Source organism: Schistocerca nitens, chromosome 12 (genome assembly GCF_023898315.1).
Source record: "Schistocerca nitens isolate TAMUIC-IGC-003100 chromosome 12, iqSchNite1.1, whole genome shotgun sequence".
In the NCBI taxonomy this organism is placed as follows: Eukaryota; Metazoa; Arthropoda; class Insecta; order Orthoptera; family Acrididae; genus Schistocerca; species Schistocerca nitens.
Genome location: NC_064625.1, coordinates 167,207,301 through 167,225,938, shown reverse-complemented (window position 1 = coordinate 167,225,938; position 18,638 = coordinate 167,207,301). Strand labels below are relative to the sequence as shown.

The 18,638-nt window shown below is 45.3% G+C and overlaps 1 protein-coding gene and 1 pseudogene across 1 annotated transcript in view; both read left to right on the top strand.

Moving 5' to 3' along the window:
- The window catches only part of LOC126215349 (peroxidase-like), a 389,248-nt gene that overhangs the window by 346,583 nt on the left and 24,027 nt on the right, over nt 1–18,638 (top strand). The window lies entirely within an intron of this gene.
- Nucleotides 5,217–5,333, top strand: LOC126215535 (5S ribosomal RNA; annotated as a pseudogene).

Sequence of the window (18,638 nt, the reverse complement as noted above, 5' to 3'; positions counted from 1 at the left end):
GTGAGCCTGTCTTCTGAAGATGTAGCAGTTCTTAAGTGAATATTGTGCTTTGTGATATGAGGATACACTTCACTGAGCACATAGAGAAATGTATGCTCATCCATTCTTAAGTAATTGATGTACGACTTCACGTCTTCCACTATAAGTTCACTTAACAAGTTTTGTTCAATGCTTTTATCGTGTCGTCGTAAAACCAACGGCTTCACCCAGATTAGATTAGTTTTTCGTTCCATAGATACGTGCTGAGCAGATCCTCGTGGATGTGGAACATGTCAATTTTTTTTAAGCTGAAATAACAATACTAATAGTGTGAATATATAAATACATCATTTGTTTCTATTAAAAATTTCGTGAATGGATTAGAAGGAGTTGGCCACTAGTAAGTCTTTCAGGTTCCTTTTAAACTGATCTTTATTTGTAACTAAATTTTTTGTTTGCTGGCAAATTATTGAAGATGAGTGTTCCTGAGTAGTGTATCCCTTCTTGAACTATAGTAACTGCTTTTAAGTCCTTGTGCAGATCATTTTTGTTCCTGGTATTGTGTGTATGAACTGAGTTGTTTGTTGGAAAAAGAGATATATTATTTAGGACAAATTTCATTAAGGAGTAAATTATACTGAGAGGCGGTAGTTAGTATACCCAGTTCTTTGAAGAGGTTTTTGCAGGACGTCCGTGAATTTACTCCACAAATAATACATATTACACGCTTTTGGACTCTGAAAACTTTTGTTTGACTTGAAGATTTACTCCAAAATATTATACCATATGACATTATGGAATGAAAGTAGGCAAAGTATGCAAGCTTTTTCATTTTTATGTCGCCTATGTCTGCTAACATTCGAATTGCAAATACAGATTTTGTTAAGGCGTTTCTGCAGTTCTGTGGTGTGCTCCTCCCAACTGAATTTATTATGAAGTTGTAATCCAGGAATTTAAGACTGTCAGCCTCGTATGTATGGTTCCTTTTTTTCCCCGACTTCTTTTCCGCATGTGCACACAATGTAATTGCGGTACGTGCAACTGCTGCGGTTAATAACAAGTTGTTGTCAGCCATCTTGAACTTTGACGAAAAATTTGATGACAGTGTAATACCCCTTCTCGCGCTACGTCCAAGATGTTTGTCAAATATATTTGACGGAATATTTGATCACATCTTTGATCAAATCTTTGACAAAGAAATTTGATAGTGTAATACCGGCCTTAGCAGAGATTACGCACAGTCGCAGCCCGCGATTCGTAGCGGCGCAGCTGGAGAGCGGCGGTCCGCTTATTTTGGGCTGCGGCGGCGCGTGTAGAATGGGGCCACTCGGAAAGTTCCAGAGGACACGCCGGCCTGTTCGGGCGTTACACCCGCGCTGCTGGGCTGGAGTGCTCTGATGTGAGTGGGGGAAACTGCGCACTGAGGCAGAGCCGAGGGGCGCTGCAAAGGCTCGCCGCTGCTGCTGCTGCATAAGCGGCGAGCGGCCAGGTCTGCAGCAGGTTTCCTTGTGCCCAAATGACTCACGACGTGTACCGGACACGCCAAGGCCGCTGCTGACCTGCCCATCACCTACCCAACAGTGCTCTGCGGCGTGCTAAGCCAGCCTGTTGCTCGATACTTTCTTTCTCGCCTGTGAAACTGTTTAAAAGAGATCACTGGTTCAAATGGCTCTGAGCACTATGGCACTTAACTTCTGAGGTCATCAGTCCCCTAGAACTTAGAACTAGTTAAACCTAACGAACCTAGGGACATCACACACATCCATGCCCGGCCAGGATTCGAACCTGCGCCCGCAGCGGTCGCGCGGTTCCATACTGTAGCTCCTAGAACCGCTCGGTCACCATGGCCGGCGAGATCACTGGTACTTACCAGCACAGTATCATGTTGTTGTTGCTGCTGTTGTTAGTCCGAAGAATGATTGCCTGTCGAACACGTGGACCCCTTAAAGATGTGCACGGTGAACATTAATAAAACCGATAAACTGCAAGTACGGATTCCTCACTGGAAAGGGAGAAAAAGAAGTCCTGTGGACATGTTCCCGGAAATGCATGTGTGCCGGCCGGGGTGGCCGTGCGGTTCTACAGTATGGAACCGCGCGACCGCTACTGTCGCAGGTTCGAATCCTACCTCGAGCATGGACGTATGTCGTGTCCTTAGTTAGGTTTACGTAGTCCTACGTTCTAGGTGACTGATGACCTTAGAAGTTAAGTCCCATAGTTCTCAGAGCCATTTGCGCCATTGAAATGCATCTTCAGACTGTGCGAACACCAAATTTGGAGCACCGGGTTCTGCATGATATTGAGACGAACTCAAGTACAAGCTTCAGACAAGTGGTCTGCCCCAACATGGCGTAAGCCAAAGTACGCCTATGTGTATCCTGAAATACAGCCGCTGCTATCCCTATCACCTGCAGTCCCATGGAGGAACATATGTTGTGACGTTCGTCATAATTGGAACCCAAAATATCTTGGTGTCATCTTGGATCGTATACTATGCTTCAAACAACACCTTCTTAACTTAGCTCAAAAGCTGAGGACTCGAAACAACATCCTCTATAAGCTATGCGGAACTACCTGGGGATCATCAGCAACCACCCTGCGATCTTTTAAAAAGAAAAAAAAAAAAAAAGGCTCTGAGCACTATGGGACTTAACTTCTGAGGTCATCAGTCCCCTAGAACTGAGAATTACTTAAACCTAACTAACCTAAGGACATCACACACATCCATGCCCGAGGCAGGATTCGAACCTGCGACCGTAGCGGTCGCGCGGTTCCAGACTGTAACGCGGGCTAGAACCGCTCGGCAACTCCGGCCGGCTGCGATCTTCAGCTCTGGGCTTGGTGTACTCAAGTGCTGAGTATTGTGCACCTGTTTGGACGAACAGTCATCATACAAGGCTTGTTGATACCCAGCTGAATACGACAATGCGCATAATATCTGGCGCAATCAGATCTACTCCAGTTTATTGGCCTCCACTGTTAACCGGTATAATGCCTCCTGATCTACGCAGATGTACTGCCCTTATGAGAGAATTCCACAAGTTCTCCAGGAATTCTAACTTACCCGTGCATAGCGACCTGCCACTTTTAAATCGCAAGAGACTGAAATCACGCCATCCAACTCTGTGCGATGCTGCTGACATGGTTGCTAAGGATTTCAAACCTCTTGAAGAATGGAAAGGTCGGTGGGAAGCGGTGGCAGATGTGCACCTGCACCACATCTTCTGAGGTGCTAAACTTCCAAGTGGATTCGATCTACCACGCAAGACCTGGACTACTCTCAACAGAATCCGTACCGGCCACGGCCGATGCAGGGATGCTCTCTTTACGTGGAAGAAGCTGCCTGATCCAGCCTGTGACTGCGGGGCTCCATACCAGACTGTTCACCACATTGTCAGTGAATGCAGGATTCGAGCCTTTCACGGCGCCGAAGAGGACTTCCTGCTAGCAACTCCAGACGCAGTGCGTTGGATTGAAGAACTGGATATTCAGTTGTAAAGACAAACTTAAGTTTCTTGTGTGTCAATATGTACATATTATGTGTACTTTAATCTCATGATATGTCTGGATTAGCCATACGCTAAATAATAAATGTTGTGACGTTGGTGCGATGCAGCTCTGTACACTAGATGGCGACGACGAGTTGACGCAGAGTACTGCAACAGGCAGAATGGTTCGGTATTCATGTCGGGAAAGAGCCGAGATGGTGTTTGTGTCCGGCCAAGCAGAAGGAAACGGTCGAGACGCAGCACGGCTATGCCAAAACAAGTACCCTCACAGACATCTGCCACATGACACAACATTTCAAGCCCTTTTTGGGCGTTTGCGTGGTAGTGGGTCCTTTCAGACAGAGAAAGGTGCAGGCAGGCGGTGGATTGTACGTACATCAGAATTGGAGGACCATATTGTACAGCATATTGAAACGAACCGTTGTAGAAGCTCCGGGCAAGTGGCCCACCAAAATGGTGTAAGCCAAAGTACCATTATGTGTGTCCCTATCACATGCTCAGAAAATAGATTAAGGAAAGGCAAACCGACGTTTCTAGCATTTGTAGACTTAGAGAAAGCTTTTGACAGCGTTGACTGGAATACTCTCTTTCAAATTTTAAAGGTGGGACGGGTAAAACACAGTGAGCGAAAGGTTATTTACAGTTTGTACAGAAACCAGATGGCAGTTATAAGAGTCGAGGGGCATGAAAGGGAAGCTGTAGTTGGGAAGGGAGTGAGGCAGGGTTGTAGCCTCTTCCCGATGTTATTCAATCTGTATATTGAGCAAGCAGTGAAGGAAACAAAAGAAAAATTCGGAGTAGGTATTAAAATCCATGGAGAAGAAATAAAAACTTTGAGGTTCGCCGATGACATTGTCATTCTGTAAGAAACAGCAAAGGGCTTGGAAGAGCAGTTGAACGGAATGGACAGTGTCTTGAAAGGAGGATATAAGATGATCATCAACAAAAGCAAAACGAGGATAATGGAATGTGTTCGAATTAAGTCGGGTGATGCTGAGGGAATTGGATTAGGAAATGAGACACTTAAAGTAGTAAACGAGATTTACTATTTGGTGAGCAAAATAACTGATGATGGTCGAAGTAGAGAGGATATAAAATGTAGACTGGCAATGAAAGGGAAAGCGTTTCTGAAGAAGAGAAATTTGTTAACATTGAGTATAGATTTAACTGTCAGGAAGCCGTTTCTGAAAGTATTTGTATGGAGCGTAGCCATGTACGGAAGTGAAACATGGACGATAAATAGTTTGGACAAGAAGAGAATAGAAGCTTTCGAAATGTGGTGCTACAGAAGAATGCTGAAGATTAGATGGGTAGATCATATAACTAATGAGGAGATATTGAATAGGATTGGGGAGAAGAGAAGTTTGTGGCACAACTTGACTGGAAGAAGGGATCGGTTGGTAGGACATATTGTGAGGCATCAAGGGATCACCAATTTAGTACTCGATTGCAGCGTGGAGGGTAAAAATCGTAGAGGGAGACCAAGAGATGAATACACTAAGCAGATTCAGAAGGATGTAGGTTTTTGTAAGTACTGGGAGATGAAGCAGCTTGCACAGGATAGAGTAGCAAGGAGAGCTGCATCAAACCAGTCTCAGGACTGAAGACCACAACAACAACAATCAGAAAGACCAGAATTTTGCTTCCCCCTTGAATAAACTCGTACTATAAAGCACTTTCAATGCTGCCAAATACCCAGATATGTTCAACTTCATTTTCTCTCTGGTGGGCAACGGCCTTGCCGCAGTGGATACACCGGTTCCCGTGAGATCACCGAAGTTAAGCGCTGTCGGTCGTGGTCGGCACTTGGATGGGTGACCATCCAGCCGCCATGCGCTGTTGCCATTTTTCGGGGAGCATTCAGCCGCGTGATGTCAGTTGAGGAGCTACTCGACCCAACAGTACCGGCTTCGGTCAAGAATACCATCATAACGACCGGGAGAGCGGTGTGCTGACCACACGCCCCTCCTATCCGCATCCTCCACTGAGGATGACACGGCGGTCGGATGGTTCCGGTAGGCGACTCGTGGCCTGAAGGAGTGCTTTTTTTTCTTTCTGTCTGGTATTCCTAGTAGCTATTCGTCTATTTCGAAAACCTTGTCTTGTCCACCTGTCAGAACACTGAGTACGTAACTATTACTTAACATACTTCTCGCCAGAAACTGTAGCAGTCGCTCACAGTCTTTGTGGTCAATTGTGTTTCAGAAACTCTCGCTTGTAGCGTATAGTCTCTTATCCAACAAGAAACTAAAATGGATACTCTCCTCGATGGATAACTTGGAACTGTCAAACCATGTGTTCTTTCATACAGATGTTCCCAAGTGGCACTGTACAACTACAAAGGAAAATCAGCATCCGCATCTTTCTTCCGAAGTTCGAGGGTGCTAAGTCCATGAAATTCTACACAATTTCTGCTATCCTCATTTGGAAGCAATGCAAAGTCCGTACAAAATTTCGGACAACTTTCCAGACTACATAACCAATAAATTAGATTTTGTCATGTGAGAATATCGGTAGTCGAAACTGCAACACTTTCACTCGTTGCTGTTCACAACGGAAAACGACAAATTGTGTTCCCCTGGCAAGGCACTAGACGTACACCATAACTCGCGCTGCTGCAGTCGTGTGGTCGAAATTGAGTTTAAGTTCGATATACACTCCTGGAAATGGAAAAAAGAACACATTGACACCGGTGTGTCAGACCCTCCATACTTGCTCCGGACACTGCGAGAGGGCTGTACAAGCAATGATCACACGCACGGCACAGCGGACACACCAGGAACCGCGGTGTTGGCCGTCGAATGGCGCTAGCTGCGCAGCATTTGTGCACCGCCGCCGTCAGTGTCATCCAGTTTGCCGTGGCATACGGAGCTCCATCGCAGTCTTTAACACTGGTAGCATGCCGCGACAGCGTGGACGTGAACCGTATGTGCAGTTGACGGACTTTGAGCGAGGGCGTATAGTGGGCATGCGGGAGGCCGGGTGGACGTACCGCCGAATTGCTCAACACGTGGGGCGTGAGGTCTCCACAGTACATCGATGTTGTCGCCAGTGGTCGGCGGAAGGTGCACGTGCCCGTCGACCTGGGACCGGACCGCAGCGACGCACGGATGCACGCCAAGACCGTAGGATCCTACGCAGTGCCGTAGGGGACCGCACCGCCACTTCCCAGCAAATTAGGGACACTGTTGCTCCTGGGGTAACGGCGAGGGCCATTCGCAACCGTCTCCATGAAGCTGGGCTACGGTCCCGCACACCGTTAGGCCGTCTTCCGCTCACGCCCCAACATCGTGCAGCCCGCCTCCAGTGGTGTCGCGACAGGCGTGAATGGAGGGACGAATGGAGACGTGTCGTCTTCAGCGATGAGAGTCGCTTCTGCCTTGGTGCCAATGATGGTCGTATGCGTGTTTGGCGCCGTGCAGGTGAGCGCCACAATCAGGACTGCATACGACCGAGGCACACAGGGCCAACACCCGGCATCATGGTGTGGGGAGCGATCTCCTACACTGGCCGTACACCACTGGTGATCGTCGAGGGGACACTGAATAGTGCACGGTACATCCAAACCGTCATCGAACCCATCGTTCTACCATTCCTAGACCGGCAAGGGAACTTGCTGTTCCAACAGGACAATGCACGTCCGCATGTATCCCGTGCCACCCAACGTGCTCTAGAAGGTGTAAGTCAACTACCCTGGCCAGCAAGATCTCCGGATCTGTCCCCCATTGAGCATGTTTGGGACTGGATGAAGCGTCGTCTCACGCGGTCTGCACGTCCAGCACGAACGCTGGTGCAACTGAGGCGCCAGGTGGAAATGGCATGGCAAGCCGTTCCACAGGACTACATCCAGCATCTCTACGATCGTCTCCATGGGCGAATAGCAGCCTGCATTGCTGCGAAAGGTGGATATACACTGTACTAGTGCCGACATTGTGCATGCTCTGTTGCCTGTGTCTATGTGCCTGTGGTTCTGTCAGTGTGATCATGTGATGTATCTGACCCCAGGAATGTGTCAATAAAGTTTCCCCTTCCTGGGACAATGAATTCACGGTGTTCTTATTTCAATTTCCATGAGTGTATATCGTTAGGGGCCTGAGGTTTCGAAAGACGATAATTCCCAAAAATTACCGAGACTGGTGATACATGTCAACCCAGTGTGATGATGTTGTTGTTGTTGTTGATGATGATAATGTTGTTGCCTTTACTTCGAAGTCTGGTTTGTTGAAGCCAGTCTATCTTGAGCAGACGTCTTCAGCTCTGGATAAATACCGCAATCTACGTACTATACTCATCCATTCGTCAACCAACGCTGCTGCTAATCCCAACACTTCATTACACCACAGTGGCAATTCCCTAACGCCTGCCGGCCGGAGTGACCGAGCGGTTGTAGGCGCTACAGTCTGGAACCCCGCGACCGCTACGGTCGCAGGTTCGAATCCTGCCTCGAGCATGGATGTGTATGATGTCCTTAGGTTAGTTAGGTTTAAGTAGTTCTAAGTTCTAGGGGACTGATGACCTCAGAAGTTAAGTCCCATAGTGCTCAGAGCCATTTGAACCCATGTGCCAGGCCCGCTGAGCTCTCAGCTACCATCTTACACTTGCTTACTTTTTTGTGTCCAGAAACTTTATTTTGAAGTTTTTCAGCACAATATGGGGACAATAGGCGCTCAATGGTGCATCTCATGGGGCAGTTAGGACATTGCAGGAAATGTTCCATTTCTGGACTTCACGACATTTGCATTTCTTATCTGAATCGTCTTTGAAGCTCCATTTAATTAGATTTAGTGGTTCGAAGCCTTCGTAACTAATAGAACCCAGTATATTGCCGTCGACGGCGAATATTCTTGTGAGACAACGGCATCAGGAGTGCTCCAGGAAAGTGTAATAGGACCACTATTTTTTTCTATATACATAACTGGTCTGGCGGACAGAGTGGGCGGCAATCTCATCGAAAATATGTTTAAAGTTTTCTGTATGTTCTCGTGCAGTTCTTCAGGATTCAGGATGTGAGAAACCGGCCGCTTTATATAGCTTCCCAAGTGGTGTCGGTTTCATGCATCCTGTTGTAAGCCTCATGTGTCGTTTAGGCTTGTACAGACTTTTTTGGCGTGTGCGGATCTGGACCATACGGGGCATGCATTTTCCGCTGTGGAAAAGCAAAGAGCCCGGGCAGACAAACTTAATAAAGATGGCATGCTTGCCGGCCGAAGTGGCCGTGCGGTTAAAGGCGCTGCAGTCTGGAACCGCAAGACCGCTACGGTCGCAGGTTCGAATCCTGCCTCGGGCATGGATATTTGTGATGTCCTTAGGTTAGTTAGGTTTAACTACAAGGGCTATTCCGAAAGTAAGGTCCGATCGGTCACGAAATGGAAACGACTATGAAAATCCGATAAAGCTTTGCACAGATGTGTTGGGTAGTGTCTCTAGTATAACCCCAGTTAGCATCACGTCGCTCTTCTCATTTCTGAGCTCGCAGTGAGTGCGTAAAGATGTCTAGAAAATAGTGTCTGCCGCCAAGTACGGGGGCCTGGTGAGAAATTTCCCCTGAAGCTATGCAGCTAACATTACATAACTGTCGTGCTGTTTCGTCTTCAAGACAATTCTCAGCCGCATTCTGCAGGGGCAATGAAGATGCTCCTGCATCGTTTTCAAATGGAAATGTGAGATTACCCACAATACAGCCCGTAATTGTCTCCCTCTGAGTTTCAGCTCAGGTCACATGAACCGCTGGTTATGAAGACAACATTTCGGCACAAGACAACGAGCCGTAGGCCAGCGTAGAGAATTGGCGGAGAGCACTGGCGGCTGCCTTCTATAGCGAGGGTATGGGAAAGTTGGTACAACGCTACGATACACGTCTAAGTCGGGTCGGCGACTATGGAGATAAGTAGCTGCAAGGTGTATCTAACTGTTGCAAATAAAACATTTTTGATTTTTACCGTGGTTTCCATTTCGCGACCTATCGGACCTTACTTTCGGAATAGCCCTCGTAGTTCTAAGTTCTAGGGGACTAATGACCTCAGCAGTTGAGTCCCATAGTGCTCAGAGCCATTTGAACCATTTGATGGCATGCTTCCTCATTTAGTATTCTTCTTACAAGTAACTTGTAGTTCAGTCTACACATTCTTTTTTCATAATGTACTCGTCACGGCAGAAAACAGCAAGATACTGAAGTCTTTCCGTCTTTGTCGTACGTCGTTAAGTTCGAGGGAGACATAAATACGTCTTATGTTGTGACAGCTCTGGTTTGTAAACAAAACAGTCGTGAAGAGTTGCTTATTTTAATACGAGATAAAACAGTTGGTTTCCTATCCGGTGCGTCGCTTCCTGCTTTCATTCCTTATCTCTCGCTCCGGAAAGAGCCCGAGGTCTGGAAAATTCCCTTCGCTGTATTCCTTGCACACGCCAGAAGCGAAAGCTTTCGTGTTGCAGTTTGCTGGCATTGTTGATGTCCTGCAGGTGGGGAAGCGATGTTCTCGAGCCAGGCAAATCGCAGCTTGCGCGCACGAAATCCTCTTCACAGAGTAGTCGTTAATTTCCGAGGAAGATTCGCCACGGGAACACTACATTTACTCCTATACTTTGCACTGTGAAGTGCATGGAAGAGGGTACGTCACATGGCACCAGTAATGAGGAGTTTTTCATGTTCCACTCATGCATGGAGCGCGGGAAGAATGATTAAATGCATCCGTGCGTGCTGTAATTAATCTAATCAAGTCCTCACGAACCTACGGCAGAAAGGGGTCACAATTCAAAGCTGGTTGTTGGAACTTTCTAAGTAGGCTTTCTCAGGAGAGTTGGGCAGCTCATTTTCTTCGGTATCTCTGTGACAGTCTCCCACGGAACAAATAAACCTGTGATCATTCGTGCTACTCTTCTCTATATATGCCCCATGTTAGTCCTACTTGGTATGGGTTCCAGAAACTTGATCAGTATTCTAGAACTGGTCGCAAGAGTGATTTTTAAGCAGTTTCCTTTGTAGACTGATTGCACTTCCCTGGTATTCTACCAGTAGCCCGCATCTCGTGGTCGTGCGGTAGCGTACTCGCTTCCCACGCCCGGGTTCCCGGGTTCGATTCCCGGCGGGGTCAGGGATTTTCTCTGCCTCGTGATGGCTGGGTGTTGTGTGCTGTCCTTAGGTTAGTTAGGTTTAAGTAGTTCTAAGTTCTAGGGGACTTATGACCACAGCAGTTGAGTCCCATAGTGCTCAGAGCCATTTGAACCATTCTACCAGTAAGTCGAAGTCTACAACCTGCTTTACGCACGACAGAGCCTATGTCGGTTTTATCGTCACAATGCTGTGCATTCAGAATTTGGTAGCTTATACAAATACTGGAGGTAAAATAAATTCGATCTATTTTGTGTAATGTAGACGTATTTTCATTGGGGACTGAACTATTTCGTTACTTCGGTGATAAAACAAATGGTGAAAGGCAAAGCAAGCATTTCAAACAATCAAAAATAGGGATGGAGAGTAATCTAAAAATGTAGAGGAAGCTTCAGGCGTGCATCAGGAAAAGTGCGCTGGGTCCATTGCCGTTCATGTTGTATATTAGTGACCTGGCAGAAATGCTAATACTAACCTAAATTTTTTCGCCGTTATGCAGTTATCTACAGGGTGTCCCAGGAATAGTGGTCAATATTCAAGGATAAAACAGAAACGACCATTTGAAGCAATGAACTTCATGTGGATATCTAACTGTTAGGCCGGCCGGTGTGGCCGAGCGGTTCTAGGCGCTTCAGTCTGGATCCGCGCGACCGCTACGGTCGCAGGTTCGAATCCTGCCTCGGGCATGGATGTGTGTGTTGTCCTTAGGTTAGTTAGGTTTAAGTAGTTCTAAGTTCTAGGGGACTGATGACCTCAGATGTTAAGTCCCATAGTGCTCAGAGCCATTTGTTTTTCTAACTGTTAGTCCCAGAGGGAGAAATGAATAGGATCTTTTTCAAGGAAATGTAATGTAGTTTAATTTTGTACTGCGACACCTTTTCGCAATAGGCCGCGATCTTCGAGATATTCAAGAAAAGCGTATAAAAGCGACATTAAATGTGTTCTGTCTGAACGGGACATGTGTCCATATGAAGTTTTCTGCTTCGAATGGTCGTTCCCCCCATATTCCTGAATATTGACCTTTTTTTCTGGGATACCCTGTATGACGAAACCCCAATAGATCAGTACAAATATTGTTCATAAGATGTCAAAGCGGTGTAAAGATTGGCAACTTGCTTTTAATGTTAAGAAATGTATACTGACCTTCACAAAACCATCTACATCTACATCATTACTCTGCAGTTCACATTTAAGTGCTTGGCAGAGGGTTCATCAAACCACAATCATACTATCTCTCTGCCATTCCACTCCCGAACAGGGCGCGGGAAAAACGTACACTTAAACCTTTCTGTTCGAGCTCTGATTTTATTTTGATGGTCATTCCTACCTATGTAGGTTGGGCTCAACAAAATATTTTCGCATTCGGAAGAGAAAGTTGGTGACTGAAATTTCGTAAATAGATCTCGCCGCGACGAAAAACGTCTTTGCTTTAATGACTTCCATCCCAACTCACGTATCATATCTGCCACACTCTCTCCCCTATTACGTGATAATACAAAACGAGCTGCCCTTTTTTGCACCCTTTCGATGTCCTCCGTCAATCCCACCCGGTAAGGATCCCACACCGCGCAGCAGTATTCTAACAGAGGACGAACGAGTGTAGTGTAAGCTGTCTCTTTAGTGGACTTGTTGCATCTTCTAAGTGTCCTGCCAATGAAACACAACCTTTGGCTCGCCTTCCCCACAATATTATGTATGTGGTCTTTCCAACTGAAGTTGTTCGCAATTTTAACACCCAGGTACTTAGTTGAATTGACAGCCTTGAGAATTGTACTATTTATCGAGTAATCGAATTCCAACGGATTTCTTATGGAACTCGTGTGGATCACCTCACACTTTTCGTTATTTAGCGTCAACTGCCACCTGCCACACCATACAGCAATCTTTTCTAAATCGCTTTGCAACTGATACTGGTCTTCGGATGACCTTACTAGACGGTAAATTACAGCATCATCTGCGGACAACCTAAAAGAACTGCTCAGATTGTCACCCAGGTCATTTATATAGATCAGGAACTGCAGAGGTCCCAGGACGCTTCCCTGGGGAACACCTCATATCATTTCCGTTTTACTCGATGATTTGCCGTCAATTGCTACGAACTGCGACCTTCCTGACAGGAATTCACGAATCCAGTCGCACAACTGAGACGATACCCCATAGGCCCGCAACTTGATTAGAAGTCGCTTGTGAGGAACGGTGTCAAAAGCTTTCCGGAAATCTAGAAATACGGAATCTATTTGAGATCCCCTGTCGATAGCGGCCATTACTTCGTGCGAATAAACAGCTAGCTGCGTTGCACAAAAACGATGTTTTCTGAAACCATGCTGATTACGTATCAATAGATCGTTCCCTTCGAGGTGATTCATAATGTTTGAATACAGTATATGCTCCAAAACCCTACTGCAAACCGACGTCAATGATACAGGTCTGTAGTTCGATGGATTACTCCTACTACCCTTCTTAAACACTGGTGCGACCTGCGCAATTTTCCAATCTGTAGGTACAGATCTGTCTGTGAGCGAGCGGTTGTGTATGATTGCTAAGTAGGGAGCTATTGTATCAGCGTAATCTGAAAGGAACCTAATCGGTATACAATTTGGACCTGAAGACTTGTCCGTATCAAGCGATTTGAGTTGCTTCGCTGGAATATTCCATTCGTCTTCCCAGGTGAAGGAATTTCGGAAAACTGCGTTCAATAACTCCGCTTTAGCGGCACAGTCGTCGGTAACAGTACCATCGGCACTGCACTGTGACTAAAATATTAGTGAGTCACAGTTGGAGTCAGCCTAGTCATACAAATACCCGGGTATAGCAATTTGTGGCGAGACGAAATTGTACTATTACATAGGCTCAGTCGTAGGTAAAGCAGATGGTGACTTAGATTCATTTTTAGGATTCTGGAAAGATGCAGTGTGTCGCCCATCTCTTTCAGAGCAGTGTTGCTAGGACCGATATTATTTCGCGCCTCGTTCTGCCAACGTGAATCGTCTTTTTCGCAAGAGCGGTGCGTCAGAGATTATTATGGAAACTTTGAGACGTGCGATTCACGGGTAAAGCCGAGAGCGCTCGCCTGACACGTATCGTAAATGCGGAAGCACGAATTCGCCGACACTCAGCGATGGCAACGACCAAAGTAGAAAAGAAAAAGCGGAGAAAAGCACACTTTCGGACGTTGGGAAAATGTTATTCAATTACTAGCTGTAAAGGATCCACTTGTCTCGAACTTTTTATTGTTTGTTTTCTGAATAGGAAAAAAGTGCAGTTAATCATTTCTTTTGCATAGCATCTAACTTTTTCAAAGCATATGGTAATAAATTACGTTTGGTATTTTGCTTTTGCATGCGTAGACGAATAATTTTTGTGGTTGTCTGACACACTGACATTCTACGTGTAGTTGTACGCGCGAGCAACACGAGTCTTTTTAAGTTCACTCCACAGCTCTGGAATAATTTTAAGTTAGTTGGAATGAGTGGAATTCGTGGTACAGATACTGACTTGGTATTTTTTAAATTAATATTTTTCTTGTTTGTGATGTTATTTAGAATTTTTTTCAATAAAAGTGGCATTTTTCTTCACTGTTATTTATTTATTTTCAATTTTTTTGAGGGGGCATACCGGAAACCCTTTGCGAATTTAAGAATTATATTCGAAAGTTTACGTTTTCGTCTTAGTTCATCATTGCATCAATAGATTTAAGTATTTTTGCTTGCTGTCATCTCAGTCCGAATTCGCTGATTCATTTGTAGAATTACATCATTCGTGTTCGTTCACAGCCAACCATAATTTGTTTACGTCGTTTCCCTCTAGAGGTGGGAACACTTTTTCTACGAGTTATTCCTGCGTCTTTATGTGTCGTTTCCAAGTTGCATTCTAAAACATTCGGGACTATTGCAGAACATTCGAAAACATTGGTTAACATTGAGAACATTCGTCAAAAATTAAGAACATTATTCACTGAAGCGCCAAAGAAACCGGTATAGGCATGCGTATTCAAATACAAAGAAAGATATGTAAACAGAATACGGCGCTGCGGTCGGCAACGCCTATAATAGACAACAAGAGTCTGACACAGTTGTTAGATCGGTTACTGCTGCTACAATGGCAGGTTATCAAGATTTACGTGAGTTTGAAAGCGGTGTTACAGTCGGTGCACGAGCGATAGGACACAGCATCACCGAAGTAGTGATGAAGTGGGGATTCTTCCGTACGACCATTTCGCGAGTGTACCGTGAATATCAAGAATCCGGTATAGCCGGCCGGGGTGGCCGATCGGTTCTAGGCGCAACAGTCTGGAACCGCGCGACCGCTACGGTTGCAGGTTCGAATCCCGCCTCGGGCATGGATGTGTGTGATGTCCTTAGGTTAGTTAGGTTTAAGTAGTTCTAAGTTCTAGGGGACTGATGACCTCAGAAGTGAAGTTCCATAGTGCTCAGAGCCAATCCGGTAGAACATCAAATCTCCGACATCGCTGCGGCCGGAAAAGGATCCTGCAAGAACGCAACCAACGACGACTAAAAATCGTTCAAATTGACAGAAGCGCAACCCTTTCGCAAACTGCTGCACATTTCAATGCTGGACCATGATCAGATGTCAGCTTGCGAATCATTCAACGAAACATCATCGATATGGGATTTCAGAGCAAGAGGACCGCTCGTGTACCCTTGATGACTGCACGACACAAAGCTTTACGCCTCGCTTGGACCCGTCAACAACGACACTGGACTGTTGATGACTGGAAACATGTTGCCAGGTCGCACGAATCTCGTTTCAAATTGTATCGAGCAGACGGACTTGTACAGGTATGGAGACAACCTCCCGAATGCACGGACGCTGGATGTCAGCAGGGTACTGTTCAAGCTGGTGGAGGCTCTGTAATGGTGTGGGGCGTGCGCAGTTGGATGTGAGACCCCTGATATTTCTGGACACGACTCTGACAGGTGACAAGTACGTAAACATCCTGTCTGATCGCCTGCGTCCATACATGATCATTGTGGATTCCGATGGGCTTGGGCAATTCCAGCAGGACAATGCGACACCCCACTCGTCCAGAATTGCTACAGAGTAGTACAAGGAATGCTCTTCTGAGTTTAAACAATTCCTCTGGCCACCAAACTCCCCAAAGATGAACATTTTAGCATATCTGTGATACCTTGCGACGTGCTGTTCGGGAGAGATCTCCACGACCTCGTACTCTTACGGATTTATGGACAACCCTGCAGGATTCACGGTGTCAGTTCCCTCCAGCACTAATTTAGACATTAGTCGAGTCCAGGCCACGTCGTGTTGCGTGCTCGTGGGGGCCCTATACGATATTACGCAGGTGTACCAATTTCTTTGGCTCTTCAGTGTAAGTTCCACTCTTACAAGGGGAGGCCGCCAATTGTGAAATTCAGATTCGATTCATACTGCGCATAATAAAAGCTCATGGCCAGAGGTGTAATGTGGCAAAGCACCAAGATGCACTTCTCAGCCGTTGTCGAGAAAATCGACAGTTAAAATAAACCGTTGCGGTGAAATACTCTCTACGATTAATAATTTCCCACAGGGTTGTGGCGCAGCGGTAAGCGCTTGAGTTCGTAATCCGAAGGTCGCCGGATCGAATCTCGCACCATGCAACGTTTTTTTTTAGTATTTGTTTTTTGTAATTCATATATATATATATATATATATATATATATATATATATATATATATATATATATATATATATACGTATTCGTTTCGGAATATCGTTTCTACGTCTTCCGTTAACTATACGTGGTTAACATTATGAAGACAATTAATAACATTTGTGAAATACAACTTTGTTTGCGGAAAACATAATGATGTTCGAAGTCGCCAGTTTTTCCACGACAAACGACTTTCAACAACTTATTATGTGCATAATTGTTGCAACTGAGCGCTTGGGTTCGTAATCCGAAGGTCGCCGGATCGAATCTCGCACCATGCAACGTTTTTTTTAGTATTATATATATATATATATATATATATATATATATATATATATATATATACCATGCAACGTTTTTTTTAGTATTTGTTTTTCGTATATATATATAAAAACTGGCGACTTCGAACATCATTATGTTTTCCGCAAACAAAGTTGTATTTCACAAATGTTATTAATTGTCTTCATAATGTTAACCACGTACAGTTAACGGAAGACGTAGAAACGATATTCCGAAACGAATACGTATAGCGTAAGTCAAACGTTCGAATTAGAATAGAAACCCCACGAACACAAATTTGCTGTGGCAGGTATGCAATATAAACTCCGTTACTCGCTCGTTACACTTGAAGGACAGATGTTGAATGGGCCGAAACGAGCCGCCGCATAACAGCGTATGCAAAAAACTAATAATAAAAAAATGTTACATGGCGCGAGATTCGAACCGGCGACCTTCGGATTAGGAACCCGAGCGCTTACCGCTGCGCCACGGCGCTGTAGAAAACTATTAATCGTAGAGAGTATTTCACCGCAACGGTTTCTTTTAACTGTCGATTTTCTCGACAACGGCTGAGAAGTGCATCTTGGTGCTTTGCCACATTACGCCTCTGGCCATGAGCTTTTATTATGCGCAGTATGAATCGAACCTGAATTTCACAATTGGCGGCCTCCCCTTGTTAGTGCTGCCACATGTCGTCTGTGAGTGGTTGTTGCACGTCGAAGTCTTAACACTGCCGGTGATCACATTAATACCACTGGACCGTGAATATTGCTTGCCTCTGTTAATAGATCATAACAGTTGCAAATGCCTCGAAAAAGACTATACCATGAGCTTCAATAAATGTAGAATAAGGGTAATGGAAGTTAGTCAAGCTGAGTCACGTTGTCGCGTCCGAAGCATACTGCGACCGGTTCAGGATTAGAGCTGAGTGATGCTAATTCTCGATTGTGAAATGAACTCGCCCACACACGCTCGCTTGTGTAAAAATTGCGTTACAAATCGAGATAATCGTTACTGTTCACCAGATATCGTATCCGACAGAACGCCTGATGCACTGTTGTCGCAACGGATAACAAAATTTCGTCGCTGTGTTGTGGTGTAGGGGAAGAGGGGGCAGTCGTTTCTCTCGGATCTGAAGTACGGAGTTGATTCATTATAGAATTCTCACACAGTTTTAGAAATAAATGGATAACCATCAATTCTCTGGGATCTAATAAGTTTTTTGTGTTGCTAAGAAATTAAGTTCTTGTGGCGTTACACGTCTCGAAATTGACCAACTGTTCTATACAGAAAACAATAATTTTAGAGTCTCAACCCCCTTTGGGAAAAATATAGGCGTAAGACCGTGATATAGAATGATACTGATTATCACGCACGTTTTGAGTAAACGTTACAGTTTTTGCTGCAAACACGAACCGTCACACTTAACAAAACTGTATCATCTGTACGTGCCACTTCCCTGGTATAGGTCCTAACTGTCTCTGTAATTTTTTCTTCGTGTAGGTCATCTGCGTACATAGTGTATGCTTCTTCGGTTTGAGCATCTAAGGTTGGCTGCCCCATTCTTGAGTGAATGAAAACAAACTTTGAGCGACCAGCTGCTTGCTACACACACACACACACACACACACACACACACACACACAGGAAGCTCCACAGATGTTGCGTTGTGAGGTGATCAAAAACTTTTTGGCAAGTTTCAGTGCAGGCAACATCGCGTGTGGTACAGCGCATTCATCAACACAAAAACAGAAGTTGACATGAAATGAATCGAGCGGAAGACAGATGGCTGTGAAATTAGGTCTGTGAGGGAAGGGGGGTAGCAAGATGGAAAGGTTCTCGTCAAGGGAAAAACAAGTTGGGAGAATGGTAACGCACTCCCCGAAGATGCAGCCCGCAATTATTTATCCAAGAAATTGGGGTTACATGTGGCGAACTGCACCTTAATAACAAGCTGAAACGTTCTAAGTAACGTATACCTAGTTTGTAACTGTCGATAAACAATTTCTGTGCACAGACTACGAAAGCACGTATAGCGACGTATGATTGCCACCTCCTGTACTTCGGAAGCCGCGTACAGTGTGTGATAGACGA